This window comes from Pygocentrus nattereri, chromosome 17 (assembly GCF_015220715.1).
Source record: "Pygocentrus nattereri isolate fPygNat1 chromosome 17, fPygNat1.pri, whole genome shotgun sequence".
NCBI classification, from domain to species: Eukaryota; Metazoa; Chordata; class Actinopteri; order Characiformes; family Serrasalmidae; genus Pygocentrus; species Pygocentrus nattereri.
Window position 1 is genome coordinate 11,869,121 of NC_051227.1, and position 20,088 is coordinate 11,889,208.

Genomic DNA, 20,088 nt, shown 5'->3' on the forward strand with positions numbered 1-20,088 from the left:
GTTATTACACTGCAGGGAAAACATTACACTGCAGGGAAAACATTATTACACTGCAGGGAAAACATTATTACACTGTAGGGAAAACGTTATTACACTGCAGGGAAAACGTTATTACACTGCAGGGAAAACATTATTACACTGTAGGGAAAACGTTATTACACTGCAGGGAAAACGTTATTACACTGCAGGGAAAACATTATTACACTGCAGGGAAAACGTTATTACACTGCAGGGAAAACATTATTACACTGTAGGGAAAACGTTATTACACTGCAGGGAAAACATTATTACACTGCAGGGAAAACGTTATTACACTGTAGGGAAAACGTTATTACACTGCAGGGAAAACATTATTACACTGCAGGGAAAACATTATTACACTGTAGGGAAAACGTTATTACACTGTAGGGAAAACGTTATTACACTGCAGGGAAAACGTTATTACACTGCAGGGAAAACATTATTACACTGCAGGGAAAACGTTATTACACTGCAGGGAAAACATTATTACACTGCAGGGAAAACGTTATTACACTGCAGGGAAAACGTTATTACACTGCAGGGAAAACGTTATTACACTGTAGGGAAAACGTTATTACACTGCAGGGAAAACATTATTACACTGCAGGGAAAACATTATTACACTGTAGGGAAAACATTATTACACTGTAGGGAAAACATTACACTGCAGGGAAAACGTTATTACACTGTAGGGAAAACGTTAGAGAGATACAAGGTTTGCCAACACTGTGAAAAGCGTCGTGCCAGATCTACTTAACAATGACTTCATGTGGTAACACGCAAATGAACTAGTTTTATTCAAACTAAATAAATACCTTAAATGAATGATTCCTTCAGGTCATGTTTAGGTTGAATAAAACTAGTTCATTTACGTGTTACCACATGAAGTCATTGTTAAGGAGATCTGGCACGACTGTTTTCACAGTGTTGGCAGAGCTGGTATCTCTCTAACGTTAAGGAGACTGGCAAGAAGCTTTGTGTTTAAAAGTTGAGCTCATTAAATTACTAATTGTGAAACAACAGAAAAGTAATCTGGGACTTAAATTCTGCTTTTATTTGAAGTTCAGTTCATTCAGAGGTTTCGTTTTAACGTTGTACAGCGTACAGTTAGGATGGGGAGAAGTTAGGATGATCAGATTTGGGATGCTCCGATCAGTTTTTATGGCAGACTCTGTTCATAATTTCTTTGCGGCCAAATTGTCCGATGACTGATTTTTTGGTTGATTTTAATTTGTCTTATTTAATCTGAAACTCACGCTGTGTAGAATAAACATGTGACCCACAGCAGCCGTTTGGGGTTCTATTATATATCAAACATGCTTATTTTCTCTTTAATGGGCCAGAGTGGCAATTAAACTCATCAGCTTTCACAAAACAGCAGCAGACTTGACAAAATCACGTAAACCGTCTGATCACTGACTCCGTGTTTTGAGTCTCAGCTGATTCTGACTCTGAGCATCGCTAAACAAATGAGCTCAGACTGGCTAACTGGCTGCATGACTGTCTGAACAGTAACGCAGTGACCGTCTGATCTTCTGTGTTTCTGATTTTTTGTGAGCTGAAATAAAATTTGAGAAGTAGCATTATGCCTTCTTCAAACTCCACTTCCTTTGGGGTCTCCCTGGGGGTCCGAGAGTGTTTCCTGGCAGGCGGTGTGGTCAGTCGGTCGATCTGCTGTGGCTGTCCATCATCCTGACGCCTTTTGTGAGAAGGCTGTGCTGCTTTACAGCTCGGGTCACGTTACTGACCACTGGGCGCCAGCCTGTTTATTCTACACCATCCTCATGACTCAGTACGACTGGCCATCCCATCTGTGGCTATTTAACTTTCTAAGGAATATTCTCCTCTTTACCTTCAGACTGCATGTTTGACTATTATTGTATAATTAAGATTAAGTGACCCTTATTAGTCCCACAACCGGGAAATTTCAGCTCTGCATTTAACCCATCCATGAAGTGAAACACCACATACACACTAGTGAATACACACACTAGGGGGCAGTGAGCACACTTGCCCGGAGCGGTGAGCAGCCCTATCCGCAGCGCCCAGGGAGCAGTTGGGGGTTAGGTGTCTTGCTCAAGGGCACTTCAGTCACGTACTGTCGGCTCTGGGGATCAAACCGGCAACCGACTGGCCCAGTTACATAGTTGTTATATACCACCTACAAAGTACATTACATAGTAATGAATTACATTTTACGTTTTATTTACTGTTTAGAATTTGGAATCACCTGTTATAAACATGTTGGTCATTCTTTATGTAATAATGATGTGGGGTTAAATTTGAGGAGCTTCATGCTGCCACATGTTTCAGGATTTTTCAATGTCAGTTATTTTGTGAGGCTTCATTGTTTGCTCTTTCATTTATCCATTCAGCCATGTATCATTCATTTACTGATCCATTCATCCTTTTGTTTGTTCATACATTCAATGTCTTTCTTTCTTCTTTGCATGTTTCGTATTACATGTATAACGTAAATAAATTACAGAAGAACTTTAAACCGGGGAATCACTGAAAACCGGCTTTACGAGAGTTTATACTGTAAGAGTCTGTATGTCAGCGTGTTGGTGATTTTTGTGGGTGTTTCTGCTGAGAGATCTGGATGATTTCTGACTGGTTTGTTGTATCAGGAGCTTCTTGTTCTCGTTGTAGGCCATTCTGAACGTTTGCTTTGTGCCAATGACTGTAGACGAGAGTGAATAAGCCTGTGACTCCTTTATTCTAACTGACTGACTGATGCTTCTTTAATAAAATTGGCTCTAATTAACATTTCATTCAGTTTCATGTGAATTTCCTTCTTTTAATGAATAAGCTAAAGAGCAGTCTTGAACATCATGGTTTTCAGCAGCTATTTTGAGGTGCTCCCAGTAATTTGGGGCGAAAAAAGAAATAACGTTACAGAATTAGGTCACTGAATGTTGCTCTGTGGGACTCCATAGGAAAACCCGCATAGTAATGGTGACACATTCAAATTATACAGGAGAAATGAATGTGTAATTCTGGGATTTTTCATTTGAATAATTCCTCAAAGTTTTTGCTCATTTTAAGTTTAGGCTTTGCATATTTTTTAGAATCAGCCCAGAAACTTGTTCTTTCATAGTTACTGTTGTAAGGTTCAATGAAAAACTGTAGAACAGACTCAGTTTATATCACAATACCTACATTTAGAGTCGGTTATTCATTCAGCCTAATGAGAAACTGTAGAACAGACTCAGTTTATATCACAATACCTACATTTAGAGTCGGTTATTCATTCAGCCTAATGAGAAACTGTAGAACAGACTCAGTTTATATCACAATACCTACATTTAGAGCCAGTTATTCATTCAGCCTAATGAGAAACTGTAGAACAGACTCAGTTTATATCACAATACCTACATTTAGAGTCGGTTATTCATTCAGCCTAATGAGAAACTGTAGAACAGACTCAGTTTATATCACAATACCTACATTTAGAGTCGGTTATTCATTCAGCCTAATGAGAAACTGTAGAACAGACTCGGTTTATATCACAATACCTACATTTAGAGTCGGTTATTCATTCAGCCTAATGAGAAACTGTAGAACAGACTCGGTTTATATCACAATACCTACATTTAGAGTCAGTTATTCATTCAGTCTAATGAGAAACTGTAGAACAGACTCAGTTTATATCACAACACCTACATTTAGAGTCAGTTATTCATTCAGCCTAATGAGAAACTGTAGAACAGACTCAGTTTATATCACAATACCTACATTTAGAGCCGGTTATTCATTCAGCCTAATGAGAAACTGTAGAACAGACTCAGTTTATATCACAATACCTACATTTAGAGTCGGTTATTCATTCAGCCTAATGAGAAACTGTAGAACAGACTCAGTTTATATCACAATACCTACATTTAGAGTCGGTTATTCATTCAGCCTAATGAGAAACTGTAGAACAGACTCAGTTTATATCACAATACCTACATTTAGAGCCGGTTATTCATTCAGCCTAATGAGAAACTGTAGAACAGACTCCGTTTATATCACAACACCTACATTTAGAGTCAGTTATTCATTCAGCCTAATGAGAAACTGTAGAACAGACTCCGTTTATATCACAACACCTACATTTAGAGTCGGTTATTCATTCGGCCTAATGAGAAACTGTAGAACAGACTCAGTTTATATCACAATACCTACATTTAGAGTCGGTTATTCATTCAGCCTAATGAGAAACTGTAGAACAGACTCAGTTTATATCACAATACCTACATTTAGAGTCGGTTATTCATTCAGCCTAATGAGAAACTGTAGAACAGACTCAGTTTATATCACAATACCTACATTTAGAGTCGGTTATTCATTCAGCCTAATGAGAAACTGTAGAACAGACTCAGTTTATATCACAATACCTACATTTAGAGTCAGTTATTCATTCAGCCTAATGAGAAACTGTAGAACAGACTCAGTTTATATCACAATACCTACATTTAGAGTCGGTTATTCATTCAGCCTAATGAGAAACTGTAGAACAGACTCAGTTTATATCACAATACCTACATTTAGAGTCGGTTATTCATTCAGCCTAATGAGAAACTGTAGAACAGACTCAGTTTATATCACAATACCTACATTTAGAGTCGGTTATTCATTCAGCCTAATGAGAAACTGTAGAACAGACTCAGTTTATATCACAATACCTACATTTAGAGTCGGTTATTCATTCGGCCTAATGAGAAACTGTAGAACAGACTCAGTTAATATCACAATACCTACATTTAGAGTCGGTTATTCATTCAGCCTAATGAGAAACTGTAGAACAGACTCAGTTTATATCACAATACCTACATTTAGAGTCGGTTATTCATTCAGCCTAATGAGAAACTGTAGAACAGACTCAGTTTATATCACAATACCTACATTTAGAGTCGGTTATTCATTCAGTCTAATGAGAAACTGTAGAACAGACTCAGTTTATATCACAATACCTACATTTAGAGTCGGTTATTCATTCAGCCTAATGAGAAACTGTAGAACAGACTCGGTTTATATCACAATACCTACATTTAGAGGCGGTTATTCATTCAGCCTAATGAGAAACTGTAGAACAGACTCAGTTTATATCACAATACCTACATTTAGAGTCGCTTATTCATTCAGCCTAATGAGAAACTGTAGAACAGACTCCGTTTATATCACAATACCTACATTTAGAGCCGGTTATTCATTCAGCCTAATGAGAAACTGTAGAACAGACTCCGTTTATATCACAATACCTACATTTAGAGCCGGTTATTCATTCAGCCTAATGAGAAACTGTAGAACAGACTCAGTTTATATCACAATACCTACATTTAGAGTCGGTTATTCATTCAGCCTAATGAGAAACTGTAGAACAGACTCAGTTAATATCACAATACCTACATTTAGAGTCGGTTATTCATTCAGCCTAATGAGAAACTGTAGAACAGACTCAGTTTATATCACAATACCTACATTTAGAGCCGGTTATTCATTCAGCCTAATGAGAAACTGTAGAACAGACTCAGTTTATATCACAATACCTACATTTAGAGCCGGTTATTCATTCAGCCCAATGAGAAACTGTAGAACAGACTCAGTTTATATCACAATACCTACATTTAGAGCCGGTTATTCATTCGGCCTAATGAGAAACTGTAGAACAGACTCAGTTTATATCACAATACCTACATTTAGAGTCAGTTATTCATTCAGTCTAATGAGAAACTGTAGAACAGACTCAGTTTATATCACAATACCTACATTTAGAGCCGGTTATTCATTCAGCCTAATGAGAAACTGTAGAACAGACTCAGTTTATATCACAATACCTACATTTAGAGTCGGTTATTCATTCAGTCTAATGAGAAACTGTAGAACAGACTCTTGGGTGATCAGATCATCTGTGAGGCACTCTGATGGGTCCAGTGGTCAAAAGCCCTGACTGATGTCAGGTTTAATTTGTCCTCCACAGAGCTCGGAGTCACCATGACGATGGCAGGACAGGAGAACGCCTCCATAGAGTCTGAATGTAATTAGAGAAAGGGCAGTAGGCCGTGAGCAGAGAGAGAGAAATAATGAGGCAAAAACACGGTCTGCCTTTATGTTGTGTGCAGGTCATCTTGTCTACATACACGCACACTGTGGGCGAGCGTTCCCTCTTTTTTGTGCTTGAACATATGACATTTTCTTGCTAAAACCAAAAACATTCCGCTGTAATTGTGAGGCAAAAACAGCCAGGTGGAATTAATGCAGGTCATCTTTCAGTGAAGCTTTTCATCTGTGCTGAAGAAGGAAATGAACACAGTAGACTTAGCCTGCGTTTACACAGCAGGTAAAAGTGGCCTGATTCTGTTTTTTTCAGCACATCTGATTTGTTTGTTTGGCTGTTCAGATTATCTTTTAAATGTGATCCGTGTGCGACAGTCTGAACAGATCAGCCCCTAAACCGACCCATATGTGCTAAAGAACAGCTTTACGTAGCTCATTCAGAGGTAAACAATCACAACCACCAACGAACGGCAGTTGCTCCCGGAGCTTCAGTTTCATCTTCACCAGCTGGGCTCATCACCCAGAATTTGGTCGGGTTCTCCATAAGAATGGCACGTTATTCAGCCACCGCCACTTCTTTGGTTCATGTCCTTAGATTCTTTGAACTGTTCTTTGACGCTGCAGTTTTGGTTTCTGGGCGTTTCGTTCGAAACCTCTTCGAACGTGGAATGGTTGCGATGAGTCTCCTCTAATTTTTGTACAGAAACATCAGCCTAAATGTTTCTGAGTCTCAGTAGCGTAAATTTATGACGAATTCCGAGGACTGACGTAAAAGTCGCATGAATTCCAATCTGGCTGTTCAGAGTGAGTCACATTACTGCAGATCGGATATGGATCGGATTTCAGCCTTCATACTCTCACTGAATAACCACACCCACTCACCCAGCCTTCATACTCTCACTGAATAACCACACCCACTCACCCAGCCTTCATACTCTCACTGAATAACCATACCCACTCACCCAGCCTTCATACTCTCACTGAATAACCGCACCCACTCACCCAGCCTTCATACTCTCACTGAATAACCACACCCACTCACCCAGCCTTCATACTCTCACTGAATAACCATACCCACTCACCCAGCCTTCATACTCTCACTGAATAACCGCACCCACTCACCCAGCCTTCATACTCTCACTGAATAACCACACCCACTCACCCAGCCTTCATACTCTCACTGAATAACCACACCCACTCACCCAGCCTTCATACTCTCACTGAATAACCGCACCCACTCACCCAGCCTTCATACTCTCACTGAATAACCGCACCCACTCACCCAGCCTTCATACTCTCACTGAATAACCGCACCCACTCACCCAGCCTTCATACTCTCACTGAATAACCACATTCACTCACCCAGCCTTCATACTCTCACTGAATAACCACACCCACTCACCCAGCCTTCATACTCTCACTGAATAACCACATTCACTCACCCAGCCTTCACACTCTCACTGAATAACCGCACCCACTCACCCAGCCTTCATACTCTCACTGAATAACCACACCCACTCACCCAGCCTTCATACTCTCACTGAATAACCACACCCACTCACCCAGCCTTCACACTCTCACTGAATAACCACACCCACTCACCCAGCCTTCACACTCTCACTGAATAACCGCACCCACTCACCCAGCCTTCACACTCTCACTGAATAACCGCACCCACTCACCCAGCCTTCATACTCTCACTGAATAACCGCACCCACTCACCCAGCCTTCATACTCTCACTGAATAACCACACCCACTCACCCAGCCTTCATACTCTCACTGAATAACCACACCCACTCACCCAGCCTTCATACTCTCACTGAATAACCACACCCACTCACCCAGCCTTCATACTCTCACTGAATAGCCGCACCCACTCACCCAGCCTTCACACTCTCACTGAATAACCACACCCACTCACCCAGCCTTCATACTCTCACTGAATAACCACACCCACTCACCCAGCCTTCACACTCTCACTGAATAACCACACCCACTCACCCAGCCTTCATACTCTCACTGAATAACCACATTCACTCACCCAGCCTTCACACTCTCACTGAATAACCACACCCACTCACCCAGCCTTCACACTCTCACTGAATAACCACACCCACTCACCCAGCCTTCATACTCTCACTGAATAACCACACCCACTCACCCAGCCTTCACACTCTCACTGAATAACCGCACCCACTCACCCAGCCTTCATACTCTCACTGAATAACCACATTCACTCACCCAGCCTTCACACTCTCACTGAATAACCACACCCACTCACCCAGCCTTCACACTCTCACTGAATAACCACATCCACTCACCCAGCCTTCATACTCTCACTGAATAACCACACCCAGCCTTCACACTCTCACTGAATAACCACACCCACTCACCCAGCCTTCATACTCTCACTGAATAACCGCACCCACTCACCCAGCCTTCACACTCTCACTGAATAACCACACCCACTCACCCAGCCTTCACACTCTCACTGAATAACCACACCCACTCACCCAGCCTTCACACTCTCACTGAATAACCGCACCCACTCACCCAGCCTTCACACTCTCACTGAATAACCACACCCACTCACCCAGCCTTCATACTCTCACTGAATAACCACACTCACTCACCCAGCCTTCATACTCTCACTGAATAACCACACCCACTCACCCAGCCTTCATACTCTCACTGAATAACCACACCCACTCACCCAGCCTTCATACTCTCACTGAATAACCACACCCACTCACCCAGCCTTCATACTCTCACTGAATAACCACACCCACTCACCCAGCCTTCATACTCTCACTGAATAACCACACCCACTCACCCAGCCTTCACACTCTCACTGAATAACCACACCCACTCACCCAGCCTTCATACTCTCACTGAATAACCACACCCACTCACCCAGCCTTCACACTCTCACTGAATAATCGCACCCACTCACCCAGCCTTCATACTCTCACTGAATAACCACATTCACTCACCCAGCCTTCACACTCTCACTGAATAACCACACCCACTCACCCAGCCTTCACACTCTCACTGAATAACCACACCCACTCACCCAGCCTTCATACTCTCACTGAATAACCGCACCCACTCACCCAGCCTTCACACTCTCACTGAATAACCACACCCACTCACCCAGCCTTCACACTCTCACTGAATAACCACACCCACTCACCCAGCCTTCACACTCTCACTGAATAACCACACCCACTCACCCAGCCTTCATACTCTCACTGAATAACCACACCCACTCACCCAGCCTTCACACTCTCACTGAATAACCGCACCCACTCACCCAGCCTTCATACTCTCACTGAATAACCACACCCACTCACCCAGCCTTCATACTCTCACTGAATAACCACACCCACTCACCCAGCCTTCATACTCTCACTGAATAACCGCACCCACTCACCCAGCCTTCACACTCTCACTGAATAACCACACCCACTCACCCAGCCTTCACACTCTCACTGAATAACCACACCCACTCACCCAGCCTTCACACTCTCACTGAATAACCGCACCCACTCACCCAGCCTTCATACTCTCACTGAATAACCACACCCACTCACCCAGCCTTCACACTCTCACTGAATAACCACACCCACTCACCCAGCCTTCATACTCTCACTGAATAACCACACCCACTCACCCAGCCTTCATACTCTCACTGAATAACCACACCCACTCACCCAGCCTTCACACTCTCACTGAATAACCACACCCACTCACCCAGCCTTCACACTCTCACTGAATAACCACACCCACTCACCCAGCCTTCATACTCTCACTGAATAACCACACCCACTCACCCAGCCTTCACACTCTCACTGAATAACCACACCCACTCACCCAGCCTTCACACTCTCACTGAATAACCACACCCACTCACCCAGCCTTCACACTCTCACTGAATAACCACACCCACTCACCCAGCCTTCACACTCTCACTGAATAACCACACCCACTCACCCAGCCTTCATACTCTCACTGAATAACCACACCCACTCACCCAGCCTTCATACTCTCACTGAATAACCGCACCCACTCACCCAGCCTTCACACTCTCACTGAATAACCACACCCACTCACCCAGCCTTCATACTCTCACTGAATAACCACACCCACTCACCCAGCCTTCACACTCTCACTGAATAACCGCACCCACTCACCCAGCCTTCATACTCTCACTGAATAACCACACCCACTCACCCAGCCTTCACACTCTCACTGAATAACCACACCCACTCACCCAGCCTTCACACTCTCACTGAATAACCACACCCACTCACCCAGCCTTCATACTCTCACTGAATAACCACACCCACTCACCCAGCCTTCACACTCTCACTGAATAACCGCACCCACTCACCCACCCTTCATACTCTCACTGAATAACCACACCCACTCACCCAGCCTTCATACTCTCACTGAATAACCACACCCACTCACCCAGCCTTCATACTCTCACTGAATAACCGCACCCACTCACCCAGCCTTCACACTCTCACTGAATAACCACACCCACTCACCCAGCCTTCATACTCTCACTGAATAACCACACCCACTCACCCAGCCTTCACACTCTCACTGAATAACCGCACCCACTCACCCAGCCTTCATACTCTCACTGAATAACCGCACCCACTCACCCAGCCTTCACACTCTCACTGAATAACCACACCCACTCACCCAGCCTTCACACTCTCACTGAATAACCACACCCACTCACCCAGCCTTCATACTCTCACTGAATAACCACACCCACTCACCCAGCCTTCATACTCTCACTGAATAACCACACCCACTCACCCAGCCTTCATACTCTCACTGAATAACCACACCCACTCACCCAGCCTTCACACTCTCACTGAATAACCACACCCACTCACCCAGCCTTCATACTCTCACTGAATAACCACACCCACTCACCCAGCCTACACACTCTCACTGAATAACCACACCCACTCACCCAGCCTTCATACTCTCACTGAATAACCACACCCACTCACCCAGCTTTCACACTCTCAATGAATAACCACACCCACTCACCCAGCCTTCATACTCTCACTGAATAACCACACCCACTCACCCTGCCTTCACACTCTCACTGAATAACCACACCCACTCACCCAGCCTTCATACTCTCAATGAATAACCACACCCACTCACCCAGCCTTCATACTCTCACTGAATAACCACACCCACTCACCCAGCCTTCATACTCTCACTGAATAACCACACCCACTCACCCAGCCTTCATACTCTCACTGAATAACCACACCCACTCACCCAGCCTTCATACTCTCACTGAATAACCGCACCCACTCACCCAGCCTTCATACTCTCACTGAATAACCGCACCCACTCACCCAGCCTTCATACTCTCACTGAATAACCACACCCACTCACCCAGCCTTCATACTCTCACTGAATAACCACACCCACTCACCCAGCCTTCATACTCTCACTGAATAACCACACCCACTCACCCAGCCTTCATACTCTCACTGAATAACCACACCCACTCACCCAGCCTTCACACTCTCACTGAATAACCACACCCACTCACCCAGCCTTCATACTCTCACTGAATAACCACACCCACTCACCCAGCCTTCATACTCTCACTGAATAACCGCACCCACTCACCCAGCCTTCACACTCTCACTGAATAACCACACCCACTCACCCAGCCTTCACACTCTCACTGAATAACCACACACACTCACCCAGCCTTCATACTCTCACTGAATAACCACACCCACTCACCCAGCCTTCATACTCTCACTGAATAACCACACCCACTCACCCAGCCTTCATACTCTCACTGAATAACCACACCCACTCTGAAACACATGAATGATGTGTTTCCCTTACTTGTTAGCTACACTAGCCTCATAGCCTCTGCACTGGAGGTAAAGGAGTCCTGAGTGTCTGGCTGATTGGCTGCGTTTGAGACAGCAGGGGAATATAACTGTGGGGTTTGTTTTGAACTTTCCCTTTAAGTGGCTCCCGGTGGTCCAGGCTGTTTTATGGGGCGTGTCCCCTCTTATCTGTCCAGTGTTGTGTAATTTAGAGAGGGAAAGTGAAGCCAACAACCCCCACCGTTCCCACCAGTGGCCTCTCTCTGGCCTGGAAATAGCAGATCCTAGCAGGCTGAAAGGCTATCAGGTGTGATCAGCTCGTTAAAATGCCATTATAAAGCCATCGCTGTGTTGCAGTTCACGTTGCTGTGGTGCGGTTAGGTTCAGCCCTGTCGTCTCTGAGGACGCCAGCGAGCGAGCGAGTGAGTCAGTGAGTGAGTGGTGGATTGTTGGGGGTTTGCGTTGTTATTCTGAAACATAAACAACTGGAGCGGTGCGTCCAGATCCGTGAGCCTGACGTTGCTTTATTTAATCATAGCAGAAGAGAGCAGCTCTGATATTTGAAGCACCTCTCAGGACTCTTTAGATTATGCAGCAGACTGACCTTCTAATAACAACATCTAAACATTTAAAAATGTGCCCACTAACGCAAACAGGAGAGCATAGATTACGGCTTTTAGTGGTCTTAGAGTTCGCCTGTCAATATGCTAATTAAGTAAATGGATAACATTACGTGTAGAATGATCCACCACCCAAATAGTACCTGCTCTGTGAGGGTCCATGGGGGTCCTGACCACTGAAGAAGAGGGTAACAAAGTATCAGAGAAACAGATGGACTACAGTCTGTAACTGTAGAACTACAAAGTGCAGCCATACAGTAAATGGAGCTGATAAAATGGACAGGGAGAGTAGAAGCAAGGAGGTGGTCAGAATATTATGCCTGATTGGTGTATATCCTAACAAGGTTCTCAGGGCCTTTGGAGGAAAAGAAGCCCGAAACTTCATAAATTCTCCACCATGATTAACAGTGGGGAAGAGGTTCTGTTCTGTAGAACCATCCTTCCTTTTACACCAAACCCACTCTGAGTGTTTGTTGCCAGAACGTTATATTGTTTTATCTGAGCACGGAACCTGGTTCTGTAGTTCCAGTAGAACTCCAGGTGCTTATGTTTTGTGGTTAGATGAAGGAAAAGGTTCTTCTGGCACTCCTACCAAAGAGTTTGTTGGAATGGAGGTGGCATATAATTGGATTTTTAGAGGAATTAGTGACCTCAAAATGCTACTGAAGTCTGCAGATCTCCAACTGAGGTCCTTGCTGAAAGTTCTACCTCTCTAACCGTCTTCCTTAAGTTAATGTTAAGGGATTTTATAAGAAGTAATTTTGGAGCTGCTGTTGAAAGAAAACCTTGTATCTGAATTGTGTTTTTCAGTTTTTAACAAAACTTGGAAGTGCCTGTTGTTCTTTACATTGTCTATAAATTTCATGATTTTTCCTTCTCCTGTAAAGTTACCATTTCGGAAATACAAGATTTTGTTCTGACAGCAGTGATACATTCACTTCTCTCCAGAACATTTTCACTGCTTCTTCTGTTGAATATAAATGGCATCTGTGTGTTTGGGCCTAAATTGACCTGCATTTGTGTGTCAGAGGAACAGAGAATGTATTTGTGTAGAGTTAGAAATGCAGTGAAGTGAATAAAATGCAGATATTTCGGTTCAGTAACTCAGCGTCACCTAAACATTCTGCTGTACTAGAGTTCAATAAACACATCATCACACATCAGCCTGAAACATCATCCACATCTGAAAATCTGTTTGATACTGATCATTTATGTAAGCGATTATCATCTAATAATTCTGATATCACAGTACATTAAACCACAGCATATTTATTATCATGAACTGCTCCTTTGAAGGGTTAAACGTGTCCAGGGGTTTGAGTGATTAGGAGTGAAATTAAGTGATTTAATGACTGAAGGGTTGAAATTGCTTTTTACACCTGTTGGTCCCTCTCGTCTTGCTAAGAGGACAGAACCTCAGGAAATGATAATGACCTGCTGAGAGATTACACAACTCTCTGAACAACACTGCAGGTTATATCACAATACCTGCATTTAGAGTCGGTTATTCATTCAGCCTAAGGAGAAACTGTAGAACAGACTCAGTTTATATCACAATACCTGCATTTAGAGTCGGTTATTCATTCAGCCTAATGAGAAACTGTAGAACAGACTCAGTTTATATCACAATACCTACATTTAGAGTCGGTTATTCATTCAGCCTAAGGAGAAACTGTAGAACAGACTCAGTTTATATCACAATACCTGCATTTAGAGTCGGTTATTCATTCAGCCTAATGAGAAACTGTAGAACAGACTCAGTTTATATCACAATACCTACATTTAGAGTCGGTTATTCATTCAGCCTAATGAGAAACTGTAGAACAGACTCAGTTTATATCACAATACCTACATTTAGAGTCGGTTATTCATTCAGCCTAATGAGAAACTGTAGAACAGACTCAGTTTATATCACAATACCTACATTTAGAGTCGGTTATTCATTCAGTCTAATGAGAAACTGTAGAACAGACTCAGTTTATATCACAATACCTACATTTAGAGTCGGTTATTCATTCAGTCTAATGAGAAACTGTAGAACAGACTCAGTTTATATCACAATACCTACATTTAGAGTTGGTTATTCATTCAAATGATATTCATTTCATATGTATTTGGAAGGTCACACTGTTATGAGAAATCAAGTGGATATCTTTATTGTCTTAAAGTCTAATATGATGAAAAAGTGCATACATTCAAAAAGGGTTAATACTGAAATATTTATCATAGACTGTAGTTGCACTGGTCAGCAGGCTTACTGACGTGCTCTCACTTTTTGGGAACTTGGAGAAAATTTACATCCTTTTGCAAAATCAGTGTAGCAACATCTAAACAGCTTTTTGTGTAATGTTGTTGTAAACATTAAAAGAATTCTGCAAAACTGCATTAGAAACATTTGGAGAAGCCACGTGGCCCCAAACTTTTGGCTTGCAATGCAGGTGCTTTGTGCTTTCTGCTCCTGTAGCTGCTCTCCTCTGTGAGTCTGCACTACTGACTCATCTGTTAGCCATCATTAGAAAGAGAGAGAGAGCATTAATATTTGTGTTGTAGGCTGGTGAAATCCTCTGCAGCTTCTTGAAATGCCTTTTCTTTTCCAGGTTGAGATTATTTTCACGTAGCTGCTGTGTTTTCAACTTGCTTGAATCAATTTTTAATACAGCAGAGCTGCAGAAAGTTTGTAGAAAGTTTTCTCAGCTGGAGGGCAGAGTGGACGGTGTACTGGAGAAGTCAGAGGTTCTCAGAGGCGCTCTGAGGACAGTGGAGTCACGTGAAAGCCTTGTCCACTAAACTGTTCAGTTTGTTGCCAATGTTGGCCAATATTAATTTTACTTTATGAAGACCTGCTTGGACGCAAAATGGTAATTTCGATGCTTTTAGTATCTTCTAATAAATCGTTGCTGTGACTGAACCTCAGCGTGATGGCTTCATAGGAGAAAGTGAAAATGTTCCTTACTCACGTTGTTTTGGATCGTTATTATTGGTCCATTCATCGTAACTGTTCACACACTGTAAAGATTAGCTGGTGTAAACTGTAAAGATAACACTTTACTGTAGGGTGCTGTTCATGACATTACGTGTTGACATAACCTAAATGATTAAAAATGCTTATTCCAATGGGTGTCATCTGTCTAAACCCATTAAAATCTCAGGCTTATTTCATAATAAGGCCTATTATTCAGCGATCACAGGGAGTTCAGCGCCATCTAGCTGAGCTATTGTTAGACTATAGAAGAGTGTAATAAAACGTTGGGCCTGCCGGTGGAGTTAAAGATGACTTTAGCTGCCTTTGATGATCAACTTTCGCAAACGCAACCTTTATAACGAGTGACGCCTGTCAGAATAAATGCTTATACACATTTATGTAGGGCTCTGTCATTGGTCATGGCAGGCTTATCACTGCTGTTGAAGCAAAAGTTCGTATCTCGTTTTGTTGTTTTCAGTTTTTGAAATAATCTGAAAATGCCTGTTGTTCTTTATATTGTGTGTAAATTTCATCACGAATGGACCAAAAGAAACAGCCCAAAATGACTGGGAGGAAAGTCTGGTTCCATTGACTTCCATTAAAAATAAAGTATATTTTTCCTTCTCCTGTAAAGTTACTGTTTTGGAGATACGAGGTTTTGTTCTGACAGCAGCGACATGTAGGTGTCATGCTGCCTTGTGAACAGCACCCTCCAGTAAAGTGAGGCCAAAATAAAACACAAGAATTGTACGTTTGAGGTTCTAATGACAGAAATTCAATGATTGCTGATGAATTGTGTGTTTTTTGTCTTCGTTGTGCCGTGTGATGTTTCACGAAAGGAAAAATTCTCACTGTATTTATATTCCTGCTGCAGTTATTTATGAAATTAGCGTTCATTCATTATTTATTCATTTCATACATAATGAATGAGTCTGTTCATTGCTTTAATACCTCCAATGTGGAGTTATTAGTGAAAGGAATAGACTGACCTTGGTGATAAAATCAGCCCAAATCAATGTTTATATCAGGGATTCTGCAGGACAGCTTGTACATATATTAGTTCACCTTGACACATCTGGACTGTGTATATGTGTATGTGCAAAACTCAGAGACCCCCTTCATTTATTTAGTTTCCATTCAAAACAACCATTAAGTACACAGAAGCCTCAGCAGCTGAATCTCCTCTCGGCTATTCAGTCAGCGAGTCTCTCTTCACCTTCATTCCAGCTTCCATTCTTCTCAGGAGCCTCACTTCCAGCTCCTCACAGAATCTGCAGACACGTCTCCAAAGCTCAGTCTTAGAAGTTGGTTAATGATTTTCTGAAGTGATCAAACCCATTCGGTGGGTGTTGAAGTCTGGACTCTGGGGTGGTCAGTCCATCGTTCAGCTTCTTTGTTTGATGTGTCCATCTCCTTCTTGATCAGCTACACATCCTTTCAGATCCTCAGCACTGAGTGGTCTTCTCACAGTGGAAGGATGGGCAGAAACACCTGTGGATGTTTTCAGATCTGAAGCAGCTTGATTTTCTCCTGTCTCTCAGAGATCAAAGCTTTAAGTGCTGTTTATCGGATGGGGGCAGTTTTGAGGTCTACCAGCTCTTCCAGGTGGTTGTTAGGAGGAACGTTTTCTCCGTAGCTTTAATCAGTTTTCAGACTCCAGTTTTGGAAACTTTACTACTTTCACTTTGACTTTCTTCTTCCTTACGCAAGTGGATCATATTATGTTTTGATGAGCCGGAGTGGCATTTATGATCCAGAAATGATCACTCAACCTGACCTCACTAATGTTCTTGTGGCTGAATGCCATCAAATCCTCACAGCAGTGTTCCTACATCTAGTGTAAAGCCTTCCCAGAAGAGGCTGTTACTTCAGCCAGAGGGGACAAACTCACTTTTAGTACCTTCCATTTTAGAGGAAGTGCTGGGAGTCTATAGATATTTGGACGTCTTCTACTTGCCAACACGAATTGGTGTGATCTGAAATGTTTCAGTGAGCTCAGAAATAATTCATATACACTTATGGATTTCTTTATTATTGTCTGTGCTATCTGAGCTTAACCTGTGCCTTGAACCCTTAGGGGTCTTAGGGTGTTTTCACTCTTGGGCTGTTTCAGCGTCTGAATTGGACTGAATCATGGTTTCTTCTGCAGATGTGAACACGCTAAACGAACTCAGAACCTTTAAACAGCCCCAAAAAACAAACCGAACAGAGACTGAGGTTTGTTTGTAGTTCGTTTTGTGGTTCTATTCATTTGTGCATTATGAAAACAAAACGGCCCCAGTCGGCTTTAGCTGTGCTTTATGGTGAAGAGCTCGAGGCTCAGCAGACACACAGCTTCAGACACTTCAGCGCTTCAGCTGGTAAAACAGACCAGGGGTCATTTAGAAGGTTCTACTCAGGATACAGTCTGTCCGTGATATAAGATGGACAGCAGAGCTGACAAAGTAAAGCGATAGTAAAGTTGGTTCCCTTTAACAGAACTCGGTTCGTTTCTTTTAAAACGAACTATATGTGAAAACAGGGCAGCGCGGTGGCGTGGTGGCTCGTCTCACAGCGAGAAGGGCCTGGGTTTGATTCCCCGGCCTGGCAGCCAGGGTCCTCTTTGTGTGGAGTTTGCATGTTCTCCCCGTGTCTGCGTCGGTTTCCTCTCACAGTCCAAAGACATGCAGTCAGGCCAACTGGACATGCTACATTGCCCCTAGGTGTGAGTGTGTCTGTCTGCCCTGCGATGGACTGGCGACCTGTCCAGGGTGTATCCTGCCTCTGCCCGATGACCGCTGGGATAGGCTCCAGCACCCCACCGGCTTAGAAGATGTGTGTGTGTGAAAACATTGTTAAATGCATTGCCTAGCATTTCATTTTTACTGTTCCAGTTTGATATTGACTATAACAGCTCAGCACTTTTATTTCTTTATTTATTTTTTAATTTTTTTGTTTCATTCTTACTATCATTGCTTTCTCTGGTTTTGGCTGGACAAAAACAGCTAACGGGGTGTAGTACTGAGATTAAACAAACATGTTGGTGACTTAAAATGACTCCCTGCTAAAGCCAGAATGAAACTGGGTCTTATTTATCTTCTCTTTCTTTTTTCTTTTTTCATTCTATCTTTCTTTTTTTGTCTTTTTTTCTTTTATTCCCTGTCTCGTTCTAGCTGTAACACATCGTCCAATTATCTGAGCCCATGTCCTCATCTTTGGCTCTTTTGATCTCTGTAGAAAAGCTACATATGTATGGTTGGAGGCGATTTCCACACACTGAGACAGGAAGTGCAGTGGGGTTTATGTCTCTCGCTATAAAGGGCTCAGATCCTTTTATCTGCTTGAGCTCAACAGGCTTCAAACTCCCTGTTAACTAGAGACACTCTGGAGCAGTAGATCATAGCAGATACAGACCGACAGCAGCCGTTCGACGTATGTGGTGTGTTCAGCAAAGGCGGGACAGTACTAAATCGAGTCTCGATTCACTGAGTTGTGACTCCAAGTCAGGTCTGAGTTGAGTGTCAAGTCTTTGAGATATGAGTGCGAATCAAGCCTCGAGTCTCTGATGTTCAAGTCTTAGTCAAGTCTTGAATTTCTGAGGTGCGAGACCAAGTCAAGTCTCAAGGCTCTACACTGTGAGTCTGAGTCTTGAGTCTTTGGTGTATGAGTTTCAGTTGAGTCTTGAGTCTTTAAAGCGCAAATCGAAGTCAAGTCTCTGAGGTGTGAGACTGAGTCAAGGCTCGTGTCTCTAAATTTTGAGTCAGAGTTTAGTCTTGAGTCTCTGAGGTGTGAGTCTAAGTCAAGTTTGAGTCTCTGGGATGGAAGTAGGAGTTTTAATTTAATTCAATCAGTTAAATTAGGCTGAAATTAGTCTCGATTTGAGTCAGAAGCGAGTCACCATGTGACTGGAGTTAATTTATAACAGTGTATATTGCTTTTCATTGGCCAGCCATCTTTCAGAAAAGGCAACCGAAGTTCAAGTTCTCTTTATCTCTTCACTGAACTGGGGAAATCTGCTTTTAGTTCCAGAGTTCTTAGTTTATTTTGATTTGATCTGATTTAAAAACTTTTTTATATGTACCTGATCTAAGTCTTTTTCTGTTAAATTTACTTTTATTATATGATATGTTCTTACACATTACTCAGTCCTTTGCTCTGTATGAGCTGGGCAACATTGTAAATGAGGGTCACCCTCCGTGTTCTCCGAGATTAAATAATTAAATAAAAATTGATTGATTGATTGATCTGTCTTTATTGTAGAATCAGAAGAAAAATTATGACGTCACCCAAAATGATAATACAAAGCCAATAAAACATGTGCCTCTGTGGCAGTGATTCATGATGGTCCCATTTGATCGGCTGCTGCCACTCAAAGAGCATTGTTGCATAAAGTGCATCTTTTTTATTTTTCTCTTTACCATTAATAATGACTTACTTTCATCTTTTTTTGTTGAGAGGGTTTTGCATAACTGAAAGCTGAGTTTGTGCTAAAGGAATGGACATAGATCATTGGATGATACTGACGTTATAGTCAAAAATAAAAACACTTGCCTTGTAGACTTCGGTTTTATGGGG

At 42.6% G+C, this 20,088-nt stretch overlaps 1 protein-coding gene across 2 annotated transcripts in view; it reads left to right on the forward strand.

Annotated features, from left to right (window-relative positions):
* Positions 1-20,088, forward strand: part of ppp2r3a (protein phosphatase 2, regulatory subunit B'', alpha) — a 159,048-nt gene that overhangs the window by 73,114 nt on the left and 65,846 nt on the right. The gene's annotated exons all lie outside the window — the stretch shown is intronic.